At 39.3% G+C, this 21,351-nt stretch overlaps 1 pseudogene; it reads left to right on the top strand.

The window, feature by feature from the left end:
• The first annotated feature begins 13,225 nt into the window (after positions 1-13,225).
• LOC105877945 (Y-box-binding protein 1 pseudogene) lies at positions 13,226-16,590 on the top strand (annotated as a pseudogene).
• The last annotated feature ends 4,761 nt before the right edge of the window (positions 16,591-21,351 follow it).

Genomic DNA, 21,351 nt, shown 5'->3' with positions numbered 1-21,351 from the left:
TCTGTAGTAAGCAAACATTCATGGAAGACTTGATCTATGCCCCAAGACTGTGTGTGATCAGTTCTGGGCATGCAGAGTTCATTGAGACACAGTTGATCAGTCTCCTTTCCTTTTCCCTAAAATTGGGAGCCTGGGAACTTTTGGCATCACCCTGTAGTTACTGATTTGCTCATGACATTTGTGCAGGCTGGAGGTTTGGCTGCTGTTTTGAACAAGCTCTCTGCTTCCTCCCCCGGGGGTTGAGCTGGGGTTGAAGCTCTGCCCTGAGCATTTGCAGCTGTAACTGAAGGCCTGCGACCCTGCAAAATGAATAGAACCATATCAGCAAGGGAAGGCTTCAGGTCTTAATATGGGCATTTTGCCAGCATGGGGCCTCAGAGAGAGAGGCCCTATGAGGAGGAAGGAGCATGGATTTGGAGAGTTAATAGGAATTTTTACAGCTGCTGCCCTTTGTATACAACTGCTCAGAGCAGGAAGTGGAGGAGAATCATTGCTGGTCTGGACCGCCTTTGCTGTTTACTGTCCCAGGGCATAGAAGTAGGACAGGGGTAGATGTGATGTGTCTGGCAGTGTCTGGGTGTGTTTCTAAATGGAGGTCAAACTCAAATACCTACAGGGTCACTTGGGTTAGACAAATGAGTGAAGTGGATTAGAAAAAGGAAATATTTTTAAAATATTTTTTAAATATTTTTTAAAAAATATTTTCCTTTTAAAAAGGAAAATATTCTTCCATTTAATAGGTAATTGCATTTTATGAAAGTTTCACTTATTTTGTTCCATCTTGAGAACAAATTCATTATTTTTTTTCATGCTTTTCTCTATTGCACACAGGCTCTTATTGAGGTTATTAGGTTGGTTCTTTCAGCATAACCACCCTTTGCATAGTAAGCACAACAAAGTCATCTTCATTTATGCAAAGAAATATGCCTACTCCCCCCTTTTGTGGAAACACCTGGCTTGCTTGATATTTTTTTCATTGCCCCCCCCACCCCTTAAAAAAAAAATAAGAGTATAAAATAAGAATATAATCAGACAAGTTAACTTTCCTGTTTCCTATAAGACAAAAAACAGAGCAAGAGGCATGCTAAATGGTGCATGGGGAGCTAATAGGGTGTGGGCTGGAGAGCCTGCTCAGCAGTGAGCAATCCCAGTTGCCCTGCAGACTGTGAGCCCTGTGTTGTCAGATCTTCTGATCTTTCAAGAGAAGCTGGGCATCTGGAATTTTGTGTGAAATTTCCAGATTCTTGAATACTGGCAACTCATTGAAAATGCCAAAAATATTTTGCTAGCCAAACAAAATACATCTGTAGGTTACCTATGAGTCATCCATGGGCTGCCATATTTTAAGCTTTTCTCTAAGGGGATGGTTTGTGAGCAAGAGAATGGTATTTAAATAGAGCTAGTAAGTGTAGGAAGAGAGGAAACACATGTATAAGAACTGCAATGTAAGGAGAAGAAGAAAGAGCTAGGCAAACATTTGTGGCAAAAAATGTTAGTCTTAAGCTATTGGGCATCCTTTATTGGAGATCACTTAAAGTCAAATAATCTATGCATGTCTTACCACCATGTTGATGTGAATTAGAATCCTGCCACATAGTTCCTTTATTCTATGTGTTGTTTGCACTGTTGGGTTATAGGATAATGATAATTAAAAAATAAAAAAACTTTTTTTTTTTTGAGACAGAGTCTCACTTTGTTGCCCAGGCTAGAGTGAGTGCCGTGGCATCAGCCTAGATCACAGCAACCTCAAACTCCTGGGCTCAAGCGGTCCTTCTGCCTCAGCCTCCCGAGTAGCTGGGACTACAGGCATGTGCCACCACGCCTGGCTAATTTTTTCTATATATATTAGTTGGCCAATTAATTTCTATTTATATTAGAGACGGGGTCTCACTCTTGCTCAGGCTGGTTTCGAACTCCTGACCTGGAGCAATCTGCCCGCCTCAGCCTCCCAGAGTGCTAGGATTACAGGCATGAGCAACTGCACCCAGCCAAAAAAGAAAAAACTTTTAAAGTTTGCCTGAATTTAAAGACAGTGCACTCCTGTTTCAAAAAAAAGAAAAAGCCACAGAATTTTAAAGAGTAAATGTCCTGTTTTCCCACCCTATTGTCCTCAGATACTCATAAGTACATTTTAGGGTTTATTCTTATAATTTATTTTTAATGAAGTTAAAAAAACTTTTTATATCATTTGGTTTATTCACCAAGATTATCTGTCAGTTAACTATATGTATTTTTTTCCAAAATTCTAAGAAACATTAAAATAAAAGTCATGTTTGCATTAAGATTCATAATTAAAAACTTTAAAGATATAGAACAAAAGGAAGTATGTGTACAAATTATCTAGTCTAGTATATTTATTGTGATAAATAAATTTAGTCCAAGATTCCTTTCAGCCAAGTCAAAAGATCACTGAGTTTTACCTTAATTCTCCAAATGATACTTACTTTAGACTCTATAACTTCAGTTAAACGTTGCTCTTTTTTAATGTCTTCCATCTTCCTCTTGATCTACCTTTCAGAATAATCTTTGCTATCAGAACATTTTTGTTTTACAAGACAGCAATTCAAAAATAGAGTTGAAATATTAGAACCACCTTGTGACAACATATCACCACACTTAGCTCAAATCTGAACTGGATACGTTTAGTCATACTTTAAAAGTTAAACAACATTTTTCCTTATATGGGGACTTGTTTACATTTTCCAAGTGCAAAAGGGAGCAAGTATTTTATCTAAAGAATGGACAAATGGGAGATCAAAGTACAAGTAAGTGCTTTTTTCCACATTCTTCACTCTGGCCTCTATGTGACTTAGTACATATTTATTTGAATGTTTTCCTTATTGCATTTTTACTGGGAGAAAAGTGCACTGCAAAGTTCCTGAAGTGAACAATTTTGAAATATGTTCAAAATTGTTTTAGATGGTTGTTGTCCTTAACTAATGTATACAGCTATAGTGATAATACAAAAGGTAAGCAAAGAGATACATTTTACAGTAACTAAAACACTTCCAGAAAAACCCATGTTTTGAAGAACTAATTTTTGAAGACCTTACAACAAATGATCTCTAATAAGCAGGACATGGTCACATATTATTAACGTATACCTAAGATAATATTTGAGCTTAATGTACATATAATCAAGAAAGAATAGTTGTTCAATGATAGATTTAATTTTTTACTTAGAACTGTATATTGACCAAATAGATATTAATACATATCTTCTTACATATTGAATCTAAGCTATTGAGGTAGAAAACATTAATTACAGTGGAAAGGAACTAACATTTGAATATACATTATTTGTCAGCACTTTATTCATTTAATTCTCACCATAACTCCATGAAAAAATTATCTGTGCTTTATAGATGAGGAAATAGCCTTTGAATAAATGTCATGTAATTACACAGCTAGTAAGTGGCAAAACAGAATCTAAAACCATTTCTGTCTTTCTCCAAAGGCTGTCTTCTTTCCTTCATACCACACAACCCTAGCATGAGCTGCTTCTCATGAGAAATGCCAGAAAATCCTTAATATCCTAAGTCATGTATTTATTTATGGCAAATGAGGATTTCTAAAGTGGAATCATCAGGAGATCAAAGACAAATTTCTGGCACGAAGAAAGCAAATGAAAGCATCTGCTCTCATAAGCTGTAGCACAAAAGGCTGCAGCACAGATGCAAGCTGCCTTTCCGGGAGTAGCTTGGATTGACAGGCACAGAGGACCAGTGAAGGAAGTGAGCAGAAGGATTATATATAAAACAGCTGTCCCAAGGCTGGGTGCATTGGCTCACACCTGTAATCCTACTACTCTGGGAGGCCAAGCCTGGAGGATCACTTCCACTCAAGAGTTCGAGACCGGCCTTCTGTATTTTCTCTACAAAAAAATAGAAAAATTATCCAGGTGTGGTGGTGTGAGCCTGAAGTCTCAGTTACTTGGGAGCCTGAGGCAGTAGGATCGCTTGAGCCCAGGAGTTTTGGGCTACAGTGAGCTATGATAACGCCACTGCAGTCTACCTGGGGCAACTGAGTGAGATGGTCTCAGTAAGTTAAGTAAGTACGTAAGTAAGTAAGTAAATAAATAAGCTGTGCCTGTCCACCCATGCAGTGCATGTGTGCAGTGAAACCGACATGGTGACATTTGCAGATGGATGGCTAAACAAAGTGAACAATTTAGTCTGGAGGGCCCATACTCCCAGTGAAAGTATGTACCCCCTCCTAAAGCAAAAGCCTCTTGTTCTGATATTGGGAATGGAACCTTGATTATTTTTGTGCTGTCTGCCCGCATGTCTTAAGAAGATAACCTGTTGATGTGACTTGCCCACTTACATAGAAATTCTCCCAGTTACAGTGGTATCTGCTAAAAACAACCTACTCAACAGCAGAGGAAATCCAAATGAGCTACTTGAATTCATCAACCCAGTCTTTCTTTCATAAGTGTGACTGATAGCTGGTGATGGTCATATATCTGGGGAAAACCAACAGTGCCAGATAGGACTAAGATAAAGAAAATAATGGACCAAAGAAAACAGGTGACTTAGGGAAAACAAGCAAATTTTTAAAATTCTAGTTAATATCTTCAGAGACTGATGAAAGAATGGCATCAATAAAGTACAAGGTTTTCTGCAAAAGCAGACGAGGAGATTATTAGAAATTAAAAATATGATTGCCCTTCCTTTCCACATTCAATAAAAGGCTGGACTTAAAAGCAGAGCAAAAAGACAAAGGAAACTATGAGAGAAAAAGCAGACTTTAGAGATTAATCTGGGATGTCAAATATCTTTCTATTGAGAAATCAAGTATTAATAAGAGGTAGCAGAAAAACAGAGGACCTGAATTAGGGGTGGGGGCATAGGAAGAGAAGGTGGACTACATTAATGTTATGGTGAAGGGTTCATATGCTTTTTGTATAATGAGGAAAAAGAGGCAAGAAGAAACTTAAGGAAAAAAAGAAAAATGTGCATAAGAAAGTCATGTTCCATATAGGAAACCAAATAAACTGGGGCATGGTGCTGAGGAATTATTGGAGTAAAAGAAAAGAGAATTGAGTTTACTTTGATTCTTGAATCATTTCCTTTGAGTGGCAAAGACTACATTTCTTCCTCCTGAGCAACAGTCGTAATACTTAATTTTGCAATGAATAATATCCACATAGTAATGTATATGCTGTTTGTTTTCAATTTTTAGAATTAACCTCTAAACAAAGCTTAGAAGACTTAATAAAACAAGAACAAGCTGACGCAGTGGCTCACGCCAGTAATCCTAGCACTCTGGGAGGCCTAGGCAGGAGGATGGCTCAAGAACAGGAGTTCGAAACCAGCTTGAGCAAGAGCGAGACCCTGTCTCTACTAAAAATAGAAAGAAATTAATTGGCCAACTAAAAATGTATTTAAAAAATTATCTGGGCATGTTGGCACATGCCAGTAGACCCAGCTACTCTGGAGGCTGAGGTAGAAGGATCACTTGAGCCCAGGAGTTTGAGGTTGCTGTGAGCTAGGCTGACACCATGGCACTCTAGCCCAGGCAACAGAGTAAGACTCTGTCTCAAAAACAAAACAAAACAAAACAAAAAAACAAGAACAAGACTTTATAAAACAAAACTATTAAAAAAAATCAAGACTTCACAAAAAAAGACTATTCAAATGACTTTATTTAAAAACAAGGCTGGGGGGTGGGCACGCTTGTAGCTCTGGGTGGTGCAATGGCAATCTATGTAACCAAAGTGTCTGTAGCCCCTGGAATATTCTGCAATAAATCTTAAGAAAAGGAAAAAAACTTAAAAAATTAAAACAAGGCTTTATTTTAAAAGGCTTTATGGCCAGGCACGGTGGCTCACGCCTGTAATCCTAGCACTCTGGGAGGCCGAGGTGGGCAGATTGCTCGAAGTCAGGAGTTCGAAACCAGCCTGAGCAAGAGTGAGACCCCGTCTCTACTATAAATATAGAAAGAAATTAATTGGCCAACTAATATATATAGAAAAAAAATTAGCCGGGCATGGTGGCGCATGCCTGTAGTCCCAGCTACTTGGGAGGCTGAGGCAGGAGGATTGCTTGAACCCAGGAGTTTGAGGTTGCTGTGATCTAGGCTGACGCTACGGCACTCACTCTAGCCTGTGCAACAAAGCGAGACTCTGTCTCAAAAAAAAATAAAATAAAATAAAAAAAATAAAAAAAATAAAAGGCTTTATACAACACAAGACTTTATCCTTATTTTATGAATTCTTGGGGTTTTTTAATAGAATATACTATACATGTTATAAATACTGATAATTAAAGAGCAATAATATAGTTGGCAAAACCTGGGGGTTAGAGGCAGAGAATTGAAGGATAGTGTAGGGCTCTTTTTCCTCATTTTATGGAGCAGGAATTGAGATACTATCTAAAATTAATGGCAAAAAAATAATTTAAGCATATTTTTTTAAATTATGAAAGATGACTAATAAAAAACAGTAGCCAGCAAAACCTGGGAGAAGGGTTGAAGAGAAAACAGACATAATGTGAGATGAATTACTTATCTGTCATAGTGGGTCACTGAGAGAGATTATTTTAGATTGCTAAATCAAGAGAGATATATTAGTAGCATTGAGAATTAGATGTAGCCACTCTAGTAGATCCTAATCCCTATCTAAGTCTTTTATCTATACGTTTATTAACAAGCTTAGTCTTCTCTCTCTTTTTTTTGAGACAGAGTCTCACTCTGTTGCCCAGGCTAGAAAGTGCCGTGGTGTCAGCCTAGCTCACAGCAACCTCAAACTCCTGGGCTCAAGTGATCCTTCTGCCTCAGCCTCCCAAGTAGCAGGACTACAGGCATGTGCCACCATGCCTGGCTAATTTCTTTTTTTCTATATATTTTTAGTTGGCCAATTAATTTCTTTGTATTTTTAGTAGAGACAGGGTCTCGCTCTTGCTCAGGCTGGTTTTGAACTCCTGACCTTGAGTGATCCTCCCATCTCGGCCTCCTAGAGTGCTAGGATTACAGGCGTGAGCCACCTTGGCTGGCCAAGCTCTTCTCAAATGCAATTTTTAATGTGCCCAAAGATTGAACTATTAAGAGAACAATTTATGCTGTTTGTTTGGAAATACAGGTTTTGGAAGGTATGAGCAGACTTTTTCAGGTCTATTACTGTGATGTGTTATTGGTCATTGACTAAGTAAGTAACAAATTTCCTTCTTTTGAAAGTGAAAAGTATATTTGTGTAAAGAGGAAGAAAAAGACTGTATGGTCTTAGAACTATAGCTAAGTTAATTGAAATACAACATAAATGTATCATAATGTGTTATAAATTATTATTTTCATGTGCAAATATGTTGATTATAGCTTATAGGTTATTTGCATCTAGTATTTTTTTTCACTCTTCAATTCTAGTCATCTTTTTCTCTTTTCTGCAGTATTTTTACATTTCTTAAAAGTTTTAGAGACCTTTGATTTTAAGCAAATAAATGCTTAGCAATGCATACAAGTCTTATAAACAGTTTTATGGAATATGTTAAGTTCAAAATGGTGACACATGTTTAATGTAACACATTGTAGACATTCTAAGCTTTATTTCCCAAACATTAACTGAACACTCAGACACAAACTGATCTGTCAGTGTCAACATTTGTCAAGCAAGAGACACAGCTCATTAAAAGCTGGTGCTTTTATTGGCTGGAGAAGTGTGTGAAAATCACACCCACCTAAACACAGGGAAACAAACTAATGATGAGGTAACTACCTGAAGATCTAAGAATGGAAATAATGCCAAGTGATTAGTTAGTATAATAAGGGTTAAAGCTGGAACTTTTCATTTAACACCATTCTGTCCTGTTTGAGTTTTTTTTTAAAGCAGCAAGAGAACCATCAACACCATAAAACCAGCACCATCCCCTAAAATATGTTTATGAATATATGAGAATATGTTTACTAGTTCACACTATTAGTACTACTAACTATTTAAGAGACCATTTCTATCCACAATTCATATCTGTTACTATAGTTTAAAAGCACTAACCCCAGAATAATTTGTGATCTAGTTAAAAGGAAAACATCACATGGTGAATTGATAAGAAGAACTTATTGTGAAATGCTCTGCATGTAGGTTCGGTGCCAAAACATTGTTTCTCAATCTCAAAAAACAGAGTTCACTGGAAAATTTGGAGCTGAAATGAAGCATACCTAAAGTAGAGCCCTTGAGCAAACACTCTTAGGTATTCTTCCTTACCACAGTCATGGGAGATACACTCCTGTTGCTGGATGAATTGTTCTCACTTCTAGTTTGCAGATGCAGGAAGTGAGAGTTAGAAAAATAGACATATTCACAATAACAAGTCAGTGTCGTTGTCAAGACCAGATGTAATCAGCAGTACTCCCAAGAAGGATTCTGAGGGATGTTAATTTATTGAAACCTTGCATCTTGCTTAAAGGTAAACAGAACCATAAAAAGAGGTCATTGCTTTGCATTTCTCCACAATTTATCTTACGAAAATCATTGGGGAACAAAAACCCACATAGTAATCTTATGAAGATCTTACTTATTAAAAAAATCTCACGCCTACTTGCCCTTACAATATATCCTTTTAAAGGATGTTAGTTTGAGTTCCCAAATAGTATGAGTCATTGGGTGCCTGCTACCTGTCCATCACTGAGCTTAGCACAGGAAAAACAAAGCAAATAGGATACAGAGATATTCACCAACAGTTAGCAAGGTAGGGCAAAAGATCTTAATAAATTTCCTTATATTGTAATGTGGGAATTTCTATGGCTGAGATGTGCATAGGGTCAAAAGGAACAAAAAAAGTTCTATGGCTGAGATGTGCATAGGGTCAAAAGGAACAAAAAAAGTTTATGGTTTTATTCATAGGTCCCCTTTTCTCGCTACTGAATATTTTGAGCTAAGTCTTGAAGGATGAACAGGAATAAGCCAGACAGAGGAAAAAAATCGTGTCTCTACCTGCCATAAGTCATAGTTATGCTTGGAACAGATCTAGTTTTAGAAATAATGTTCTTTAGTCAAGCCACATGAGATACGAGCAATGAACTAAACTGGAAAAAAGATGTGGTCTTTTCTGCAAAGAAGTAGCGTGGGGCAGGCAGCCAATGTAAGAAATATTTATGCAGCTGTTGCCTGAACTAGTCCAAAGAAACTTGTGGCGACTGTTAATAATACACATAGCTAGCATGTCATGAGCCTACTGACTCACTTAGAAAAAGCCAAAGTCCAGTATGTTTTTGATATGTGTGTATGAACCATGGCATTTGGATATATTAATAGATGGATATGTGTTTATGGGTGTTTGGGACAAAGTTGGACCTGGGCAAATTTGTGAAGTTTTCCTTCATTTTCCATTTGCTTTCATTTTCAGTTCATCACACCTCAACTTCAGAACCATGGCCTTAGAATACCATTCTAGGGTTTAATTTCAAATTCTGTGTCCTGCCCAAGCTAACATTAAGCAGAACCTTCTCCCTCCAATGTTGAGTTATGAATAGGTGGTCTTAGTCAATTTGTGCTTAGCCAGGGGTGAAATAAACATCAATATACTCCTCTACCCCCACAGAATTTACCTTAAAGCACTTTTTAATCCAGAGTTCTCCTTCAGATGTCCGAATTATAAAGAGATTCCTGATCTCCCACATGATAGAAAATGGGGAAGCAAATATGTTTTTTAGCTGGACTTCTGGAAGGTTAAAGTGGATGAAGAAGGGTATAGTTTAGAAAGGAGCAGTTAGAGGGTGAGATAACAGGGAGCACTTTAAGCCACTGGGTGAAAAGTAATGAGGGCTTTGGATTAGGAAAAGTCAGAAAAAGACAATTTGACATATTAGAAGTATTGACAACAGGATTTCTATGGAGACTGGCTAAAAGAGAACAAAGGAAAGGACATGTGCTAGGGCCACAAGATTCCAAGCCTGGTTGAATATATGACTAAGTTAACAGAAACAATGTAATAGAGAAGAAAAGGTGACTCAGGGAGGATGACATGCTTTCAGTTTTAATTGTACTGCAGTTCAGGTACCAATAACGAGCAATATGAGTTTGTCACTAGGTAGAGAAGTCAAGGCTAGGAATAGCAACTTAGAATCAGCTGCCTGAAGGTGATATTGGAGCCAAGGAGTAAATTCAGTCACAAGGGATAGAGCAGGGAAAGAGGACAGGATTAGAGTATGATATGGAGGACAGTGGACATGTAGTGGCTGGAAAGAGTAGATTGGGGTGATGCAGCCAAAGCCAGAGAGAATGCCCAAGGTTGCCAGCAAACCACTGGGACCCAGGAGAGAGGCATGGAAATGATTCACTTTCGGAGCCCTCAGAATGGACCAACCTGCCCGCACCTTGATCTTGGACCTCGAGTCTCCAGAACTGAGGGACAGTAGATTTGTTTTTAAGCTACCCAGTTTGTGGAACTTTGTTATGACAGCCCTATCAAACTAATACAGGTCCCAAGCCAAGTAGGTCAGCGATGTGTTTCCTCAGACGGTTCACGTTGAAATCTCATGTGCCATAGACAGAACAGAGCGACTTACTTCACTCTTTGAAAAAATTGTATTCACATAAGCAGTTTAGAACTATCCCATTTTCCAAATCCACTTCATTTCCCAAAGACAGCAGTTCTTTAACTAGAGCTTACATTGAGAGGGAACAGCCAATTTTGGAGCATAAATCTCTGCCATTATCTTGGACTGCTTACTCTTCTAAACCAATCTAATAATAGAACTGGCCTGCCCACAATGATTGGCCAGTTACAGAGTTGAACCATCAGAGGTGTTGTAAAAATAAAGCCAGGTGAAGTTGTCTGTTGACAAGTGAAGGCCCTGAGTAGGTGTTTTTAATTGAGGAAGTGATTATGATTCTGGGAAATGTGCCGCTGGTGCTGTCTTTTGATATTCAGAGTTATTGGGGAAAAAATACCAACTGCCATTTTATAAAGTGGCCTTTTGTATAACTTCAGATGTTTATAGCTCACCATGGGTGTCCCTGGCTTGGCAAAAGATTCTGTCTATACCATGGAAACAGTTTTTTGGTGGTTAAATTGCTGAGTGGGTGGCTTTCATGGCAGAAATACTTCACTTTGGGCATCCTTTAAGTAGATTCAGCATTATGTATTTCTATTTTGAAGACCTTTAGAAGGTTGTTCTGTGGCCAAAGCTTTTTTCTTCTCCCAAACAAAACAACCCAGATTTTGCCGACATCCACTTGATTTAAAATATGATTTTATAAGACATAATATAAATTCATCACTGACCAAATACTTTTAAAATCTGGGTTTAAGCTCCTCTTTCCTCAAATTAAAAAACAACAACAACAAAAAGGCCAAGATTTCAAGTAATCGTAACCTACAGAATCCTCACTTGTGTAGGTGATTACTACAAATAATCTATGAAATAACGCTGTCAAAGGAAACTGAACCTGAGAGCACATGGAGCCTCACTGGTGATACTCACCTATGTGACTCTATTTTTGCTTTGCCTGTGGACACACTTACCTCTTCGTGGTCCATCCCGATTTTCTGTCCAGGGCTTTTCAGAGCTGAAGATAAAACTAGAAGCCTTCCATTGATAGGTTTTTAAACTTCAAATGGTCAGCCATTTAGGCGATTGCTTGTCTAGGTAGATGGTAGAGGAAGAATGGCGTGTTCACTTGCAGTAACAAACTATAGTGTGAAGCAGGCCAGCCACAATCGCAAAAGCCACTTGATAATAATTCACATCTGGCTCTTAGCTGGCAGAATTTGGGAACACAGGGAAGGCAGGGATAGAGGAGAACTGTAAATCCCATTCTCTTTCTAAAAGATGCAGCTGTTATTCAGCCAATTTCTGCTCTGGAATGTGGACCAGGTGTGGACAGATTTCCTAATATTCTAAGAGAGGCCAGAAAGATAGATTTTTCTTAAAAAGTCAAACATTTTGACTTTTAAATGTTGAGAGCTGTATGAGCTTCCTATTGCTGTTGCAACAAATTACCCCAGACAGTGGCTCAAATTTATGATCCTACAGTTCTGGAGGTCATCAGCTGTGCTGAAATCAGGGCGTTGGTAGGGCCATGCGCCCTTCAGGAGCTCTAGAGGAGAATCTATTTCCTTACCATTCCTCACTGTTAGATGCTGCCTGCATTCCTTGGCCACCTTCAAAGCCAGCAGCATGGCATCTTCAAATCTCCCTGACTCTTATCTGCTACTTCTTTGGTCACATCTTCTCCCACTCCAACTCTCCTATCACCTTCTTTCCCTTATAAGGACCCTTGTGACACTACAGGGCCCACCTGAGTAATCCAGGATACTCTCCCATCTCAGGATCCTTAACTTAATCACATCTGCAAAGTCCCTGTTGCTTTGGAAATTAACATAGTCACAGGTTCTGGGGATTAGAAGATGGACATCTTCAGAGGCCATTATTCTATTTACCCCAGAAACTGAGTCTTTTTTTTTTTTTTTTAAGTACAGACCCAAATACAACATGTCCATGGCCACCATTTTGTGATCTGGTTAAACTCTGGCTATACCATCTCTGAGAGTGAATGTTTATCTTTTAGAGATGTGTGTATCTGAGCCAACAGTTACTCACTAGATCTTTGAAGAAAGAAGAATGTTTGTAGCTCACACTGATGGACAATTCTAGAGAGGACATGGACATGATGTGTCTATGCTTACCTGGGTTGGTTTTGCATGATGGAGAATTCTACAAATCACTCTGTACATTCCAGCTGGAGCACCTCATGGATTTATTCCAGATGGAATGACTTGGGGATGGTAAACAGTAAGGAAAGGGCAACCACTGTGGTTAAGGGTGAAGGTTCCCAAAGGTGGAGATTTGCATATGAGAGATTAAATAAAGTGCAGAGATTACATCAGAAAGGGTACAGGTAGGGCAACAGGGTTAGGAGTTGGGGAGGGTCCTTGTAGGAACTTCTACAAGGGCTTCAACTTGGTGGGTGCTTTGCTCCTGAACTATTTTTCTTAAACTAATCTACCCCTTTCTCTGCCCAGTTCCTTTAGTTACCTCAGCAATTTAGCAAAGACTGATACATCCATAACAGCTTTGTGGGGTGAAGCTATGGGAAAAAAATGGGTTGAGCAGAAGAAAGAACAGCTTGTCCTATCTGCTGGTCCCATGTGAAGGAGGGGCTGTGTCCATCAAAAAGAACTCTGACTGCAAGTTCTAGATGATTTCCAGCTGCAAAGTGAGCCATGCCAATGCCCGAGTTTAAAGAGTTGGGAGGAGCAATTCTTTGGGTATAGAGTTTAGGAAAGATATGGGGACAAAGCCTGTTTCCATAGGTGTCAGACGGATGTGTCTCAGTACAGAGAGATGGACAGGTGAAGAAGGTGGAAGGACGAAGCTGACACAGGTTGAAGTCATTTATAGCAGTTTACATGCCTGCCACAGTAACTCTCCACTAATCAGACCACTGGCATTTGCCTTTGGCCAACAGTTTGAAAGATTTACAGAGTGGTTTTCTGACAATATTTCAGTGGAATTTAGGGGACATCAGAGTAAATACTGGTTCATGTCATTATGCTCCATTTCATATATCAGCAGAATGATTTTTCGTTCACATGTAACTGATCTGTGATCATAGGTGATCTCTTTCAGGTCATGGCTTTCTCTTAGTTACTGCAACTTTGAGAATGGCCTCTGCTTTTTCCCAGGGAGGAGCTTGGGTATGGATGCAACTTGGCACAATGAATGTGACATTAGCTGTCCTCATAACAACAATCTGATAAATCAGTCTGTTGGCAACTTGTACCAGTCTGGCAAAGAGGGAATTGGCACAATGACTGAGCAATCTTTTCACCATGATTTATGATCTCCCCAAGTCAAAGCCAAAGCAGGTCAGGTAGGCTGAACTGGAATCATGCCTGGCTGGAGTTTTCTTGTCTGCTGGCAAAAAAACTGCTTTCTAGCTCATTTCAACAAGTATTAGACATTTTACTGAGAACATGTGTGCACACACTGCAAATGCAACAGGAAGAAAGGCACTGTCTTATTTGTTGTTGTAATCCCAGCACCTCATTTAGTATGTGCACCAAGTTTGTCTTCAATGAAGGAATAATACATAAATGGAGTTGGCTTCAGTCATGTAGCAGCTGTGTCACCTAGGTGAGATACTCAAACTGTTAAATAAGAAAATAACATCTATCTCACAAGAATCTTCCAAGGGTGAAATGAAGTAATGTGTGTGAAGGTCTCTGTAACTCTTGTGTGTCATATAAATGTCATGAGCTATTATTTTAAATTTGAGTTAGATTTTGCCTTTTCTATGTACTGTTTTCTTTAGGAGAAAACACTAATAATCTCATTGATTACCTGGCCTATGTGCCTTATAAATGATTATAATTCTTATCTGGGGGCATCTCAGGTAACAAAGCTGCCCAGGGCCCAGATGCAGTTTTTAAAAATTTGTTTTGAACTTTTTTGTTGGAAAAAAGTGCAAAACTGAGTCCATATCCATATCAAATATATTTGTGACACACAGTAGGAAAAACTCATAAATATCTGTTGGAGTCTTAGTCAAAGGGTGGGGATTTGCATATTTTTTATGCATTGGTGATTTTGTGGAAGGACTGATCTTATTAATCTCATTAAAGAAATTATGAACAAACCTCCTCTTACTAAAACAGTTAATTGGTTTGAAGAAAACATGCTGATGAGATATTTTGGAAGGAGAAGCAGATTGAATCATTGACTAAACATTGCCCATACACAAAGGCACTGATATACTGGTTGCTGAAAACAACTGGAACGCTTCAAGTTTCACCTTATTATGAACTAGAACAATAGAGTTGTATAAAGCATATCCACCTTATTACGAAGCTGGTAAACCATGGGCTGCCTGAGTCATGGACTCGATCTGAGTTTGACAGAACTTAGACCATTGTTTCTTAACTAAATTTTGGTTTCTTTGTCAATTTTTCATAATTAATTCATATTCTCTTCAGGCCACCCATCTCTACCTGTTTTTAAGTTGAATATTTGGCTGATTCAATTAGTGATTTGTGTTTACTCATCTCATCCTGTTGGCTGTCAGGAGGAAGTTAGCTCATTGTTACTAGGCTGACCTTGGAGGACTCTTCCAATGTCCTGAAGCATACTCTGCTGCTAGGAGAAGTGCACCCTTCCTTATGGGGCCTCGGATTTGTTGGGGACAATATTTATTGCTGCAGTTCTGTCCCCAGCACTAAAGGAAGTTCAGTAGATAAAGGAAGAGCATGAATTTTGGAGACCAGAAAAATGGTCCCAGTTTGCCATTTTTTCCTCAGTGAGCATTGTTACTTTACTGTATCTGTGAATTGTAGTAGACCCTTGAAATACTTAAGGGATAGTCTTGAGACATGAAAGTCCTTAAATGTAAGAATACTACTGGAGCATTTCTGGAGAGCTACAATAGAGAGGCAAGAACAATAAACTCAAGTTGAAACAGAGATGCTCAGAATAATTCTATCTTACTCACTGATTCATGACTCGCTTAACAACATCAACCTCCAAATTGGTATCAGCTTCAAATAAATGCTTTTGAAAAATTACAAGTCTGAGTTCGATTGGGAGTGGAGAGCGGACCCCAGAGTGCCCTGTGCAGCCCCACCGCCGCCGGCCTGGTCACCATCACACATTGGGAGGAGCCGCAGCTGCCCAGCGGCCCCGTCACCATCCCCGCAACCGTGAGCAGCGAGGCCGGAGACCCAGCAGCCGCCCGCCGCCCGCCCTCAGCGCTGCGGACACCAAGCCCCGCGCCAGGGGCAGAGGCAAAGGGAGCGGTGGCCCGGGCCGCCTTACATTGGCGGCGCCTGCCGGTGGGGACAAGAAGGTCATCGCAACGAAGGTTTTGGGGACAGTAAAATGGTTCAATGTAAGAAACGGATATGGATTCATCAACAGGAGTGACACCAAGGAAGATGCATTTGTGCACCAGACTGCCATAAAGAAGAATAACCCCAGGAAGCACCTTCGCAGTGCAGGGGATGGAGAGACTGTGGGGTCGATGCTGTTGCAGGAGAACAGGGTGTGGAGGCAGCAAATGTCGCAGGCCCTGGTGGAGTTCCAGTCCCAGGCAGTACACATGCAGCAGACAGTGACCATTACAGACGCTGCCCACGCTGCAGGGGTCCTCCACGCAATCGCCAGCAGAATCATCAGAACAGTGAGAGTGGGGGAAGACTGAGGATCACAGGGTGCTCCTGAGGGCCAGGCCCAACGACGCCGGCCCTGCCGCAGGCGGAGGTCCCCACCTGACTACACGCGAGACCCTGCGGGCCTCGACCACAGGGTTCCAACCCTCCCGTTCAGGGAGCAGTGATGGAGGGCGCCGACAACCAGGGTGCAGGAGAACAAGGTAGACCACCAGTAAGACAGAACATGTATGGGGTTGTAGACCACGATTCCGCAGGGGCCTCCTCGCCAAAGACAGCCCAGAGAGGACGGCCATGAAGAGGATGAAGAGAATCAAGGAGATGAGACCCAAGGTCAGCAGCCGGCCAACATCTGTACCGCCGCAACTTCGATTACAGACGCTGACACCCAGAAAACCCTAAACCACTAGATGGCAAAGAGACAAAAGCAGCCGATCCACCAGCTGAGAATTGGTCTGCTCTGGAGGCTGAGCAGGGCAGGACTGAGTAAATGCCGGCTTACCATCTCTACCATCGTCCGGTTAATCATCCAACAAGAAATGAATATGAAATTCCAGCAATAAGGAATGAAGAAAAGATAGGAACTGAAGACCTTAAGTGCTTGCTTTTTGCCCATCGACCAGATAACTAGAACTATCTGCATTATCTATGCAGCATGGGGTTTTTATTATTTTTACCTAAAGATGTCTTTTTTGGTAATAACAATTGTGTGTTTTTTTTTAAAGAAAAGCCTTGTTTTTCTCTATGCCTTTAAAGGTTTTTAAATTGTTTCATATCTGGTCAAGTTGAGATTTTTAAGAACTTCATTTTTTAATTTGTAATAAAAGTTCACAAACTTGATTTTTTGAAAAAAGTCAACAAACTGCAAGCACCCGTTAATAAAGGTCTTAAATAATAAAAAAAAAAAAAAAAGAAAAAGAAAAATTACAAGTCTTATACTTTTGAGGTTATTGGCAAATAGCCAAAATCTCCAATGTTAAGTCTTCAAATGATACTCTCTAAAGTGGGTAAATCACAACAGAGATAAAATCATATATCTAGAATTAGGAAGGTAACCGCCAAAATTAAAAACAGAAACAATTAAAAGAGTTTGCCTCTGGGATGTGGGACAGAGGGCAAGAAGACAAGGACAGGAGTGTTATTTTTGCTTTTCGTCATAAGTGCTATTTGCTTTGTTACCATGTTCATGTATTATATTGATTGATATACATTTTTAAATTAAGTGACTTCTAAGAACAGTTACAATCAAAGAATGAGACCCATTTTTCATCTACCAAGTGTCATAGATTAGGCACAAAATCATTAGAAATGGATTTTCCTTTCTGCATCTTTTACTAAGTGTTTAAAAATAGATACCATTTCAGTGTCTTCTCTTGGCTGAAGTGAATGGTGGAGTCAAAATAATAAGTTTTTGAAGGCAAATGCTGAAAATGCAAGATAGCAAGAAGTTTGTAGAGTATGTTATCAGAACATCTTGATGCAGTTTACCTGAACAAAATAATGCTTTTATTTCCCCCTTGTTTACCTGTGCTTAGCCAGCAGTGTTTAGGAAAGTGAAACTAACATTTATTGAATGCTTATTTTGTATAAAGTACTTTGCATATTGTAAGTCACTTAACCTGCTTAACAACCTTATGAAATTGGCATTGATTTTTACATTGAAGAGATGAGGAAACTGAAAATTAACACATGACAAGCTTGCTAAAGGCAACCTAATTTTTAAGGAGAAAGCTAGATTTCCAATGTAGGTCTATCTGATTCCAAAAGCTGTGACTTTCTTCTCATTCCTTTGGTTTTCCTAATGCATACATTCTTAGGAAAATACCAAATTTTAGTAAAATTCCATCAGAAATTTCCTGTCAATACTTACTATGATATAATAAATGTCTATAAGTACCATTTTTCAAGGTGCCTAAGATATTTAGCTAGCATGGTAAATATTTCAGCATCAAATTGATAACAAAGGTACATATTTATTAGTTTCCTTATGGTTTTATAATATTATTTTCACTCTCAACCAATAATACTGTTCTCATCACCTTATGCTGTACTTCAAAATATTCCTCAAAGTTTATCCCTGAACAACTCTTTTGGTTCATCTTATGATCAATTTTAGTATACATACTATTACTTTTGTTGTTGTTATCTGCTGGAATGAGGCAACAGCCCTCCTTTGTGCCCACTATTTGTCAAAAAAGACATATAGTAACAAGTTAGCTGCACATAGATTTTGGAAAAACAAAAATAAATTAGCTCTTACTTTATAGAGGTATTATGTTCCAGATGCTTTTCATGTATTGTTTAATTTAATAATTTCTATATATATATATAAATGAGGCAGATATTATGATCAATATTTTCCAAATGGAAACTGTGACCCAGAGAGTTTAAGCAACTTGCCCCAGGTTACAAAACCAGGAAGTAAGAGAACTCGGATTTAGATACTAGGTTTCAGAGTATGCTTGCCATGTCTTTGAAGTTGCCTGACAGAATTTTACAAGTTTCCCCATGCTGTTCTTAAGAGACAACATGGACTGTTGAATAGTAAAACTGGACATGCTTTTAACTGTTGCTATAACTTGTCTGAAGTGGCCTTGCCTATCAATGCCACCCTGGAGAGAGGTCTCAAGTGGGGTGCTAAAGGGATCAAGCTCCATCTTGTTTGTGTCCATGTTGTTCTTAATGGTTTATTTAGAGATGTCGATCATTTTTTCCCCAGAAGATGCAAAGCAAGAAAGAGAAGAAAATAAATGATAATGAACATCTTAAATCATAACAGATGACAGTAATCATCTGACTCTCTAACAAGAGGAAACTAAATAAGGATAAAATTATAATCATGTGTTTTTATCTAAAAAGTTATCTGTGTGAGTACGGAATTGTAAAGATGTGGCTTAGCAGGAACTCATGCAAAAATATGGCCGCCTCACCAGTCTCAAGGTTTCATATCATCCTTCCAATCGTAGCTCCCACATGCATGTCTCCAGTCCAGGCCCCTAGTCATGGCTTCAGTCCTAAATGATCAACAGCTCAACCAACTCCTCTTCTTGGAGTTGGATGTCTGCAAGGCTCCTCAGACTCAGCATGTCCAACATTGAACTCTTAAACTGTCCCTTCCAAGCCTGGTCTTCTTCCAATTTCCCCTAATCAGGGAATACTACTACCATCTGTTGTGTTAGTAAACTTAGGCATCATTGTTGATACCTCTTTCTCCCCTGTCTCACTACCACTATCTTTAACTCCTCTCCAGACCCCAATTTAACTCCTAGAATCTCAGAATTAGTCACTGTTCATCTCCACCACTACCTTATAAGCCCATGGAACCATGATTTCTCACCTGTACTGTTGCTGTGGTCTAACTGGTCTCAATATTTCTACTCTGGCTCTCTTCGACCAAACTAACACACCTAAATGAGTGATATTTTCAAAACACAAATATGGTTAGTTTATACACACATCCAGCCCCAGATTACATTCCTTCTAACGTCTTTCTATTCCTCTCACATATAGAGCAAAATCATGCCTCTGTGTCACTCCCCAGCCTTGCCTCTTAGCAATCTTCTTAGTCTCTCAACTCCAGTCAGGTGGGCTTTCTTTCAGTTCCAAGAACACACTTTGGAGCCTCTCACCACAAAGCCTTGGTATATCTTGTTCCCTCTGTCTGAAATGTTCTTTCCACCTCTCCATCTGGTTAATGCCCACTCATCCTTCAGATCTTATTAAAATATAATTTCCAGAGAAAAGCCTTTCCTAACTCTCCAGACTGAGTTACATGTTCTTATATAATAGAAACATGTTCCTTCCTTTTGGAGCTATCTCAATTTATAAAGTCATTTATTGGTTTATGTAACAAATATTCGTTGAATATTGATTATGTCCCAGTCTCTCTTCTAAGTGCTAGGGATATAGTAGTGAATAAAACAATAAAATTTCCCTTTTAAGGATCAATGATGGAGATAGACAATAATCAAATAAAAAATAAATAAGCGCTACAGAGAAACATGCATCAGGAAAAGAGGTTAGGAAGTGCCTGTGTGTGTGCACAAGCATATGCTATTTTAAATAGACCAGGAGGAACTGATAAGGTAACATTTGAACTAGATGAGAAGGTGAACATTCAGATCCCTGAGGGAAGACCGCTCCAGGGAAGCGTAAGGGCAAGAGCTCTGAGGTGGAAGTATGTTCCTCATGTTTAAAGAGCAACTAGAAGCCCAGTGTGGTTGGAGCAGAGTAAATTGGAAGGAAAATAGCAGGAGATGAGGACAGGAAGAGGGCCGAGGCAGGCAGGGTCTGGAAGAGCAATGCAAGAGCTTTGGCTTTTAATCCAAGAGAGTGGGAAATAATCGTGCAATTTAAGCAAAGGAGGTAATCTGACTTAAGGTTTTTAAAGAATTATACCAGCTGCTGTGTGGGGAATAAACTCTGTGTGTGAACGTGGGAGGGTGGAAGCAGGAATATCAATTAGGAACTTTGGTCTGTACAAATCTAGAGAAGACCTGAAGGTGGCTGGATTAGTGTGGTAACTGCAAAGTGGGAAGAAGTGGTCAGATTCTGGATGTTTTTAAAGGAATTCCAACAGAATATGCTGACAGATGGGGTATGAGTTACAAGAGAAAGAAAAAAAATCAAGAATTATATCAAGGTTCATGACTTGAGTAATTAGAAGAATGGAGTCTCTATTTACTGAAATGGGCAAGTCCATGAGTGAAACATATTTGGGAGGAAACATGAGGGGTCAGTTTAGGGGTCATATACTAAGTGGAATTAGAGAGTAGACAGTTGGATTTATTTATCTGGAGTTAGAGGAGAAGTTGGGGTAGAGTGACCAACCATCCTGATTTGCCTGAGACTGAGGAAGTTACTAGAACATGCTAAAATTGAGAAAGTCCCAGGCAAACTGGGATGAGTTGGTCATCGTAAGTCTGGGCTATACATATGAACTCATGAGTCTTTAGTGCATAAATGCCATTTAAAGCCAAAATATCAGATGAGATCATGCAGAGTGAGTGAATTAGAGAAATTAGAAAATTGGTTCAAGATGACTCAAGCATGAAGAGGTGAGGAGGCTAAAAAAGAATCAATGGAAGAGAGTAAGAGAGTCCAGTGAAGTAAGAGGAAAACTAGAGGAGTGCGACATCCTGGAAATGAAATGAATAAAATGTTTCAAGTAGGAGGTAGTGACCAACTGTGCCAAACATTGATGATAGGTAAAATGGGATGAGAACTAAACTGACCATTGGATTTAGCAATG

This window comes from Microcebus murinus, chromosome 8 (assembly GCF_040939455.1).
Source record: "Microcebus murinus isolate Inina chromosome 8, M.murinus_Inina_mat1.0, whole genome shotgun sequence".
Classification (NCBI taxonomy): domain Eukaryota; kingdom Metazoa; phylum Chordata; class Mammalia; order Primates; family Cheirogaleidae; genus Microcebus; species Microcebus murinus.
Note: the sequence above shows the minus strand (reverse complement) of the source record. Positions and strands in the feature narration are given on the sequence as shown.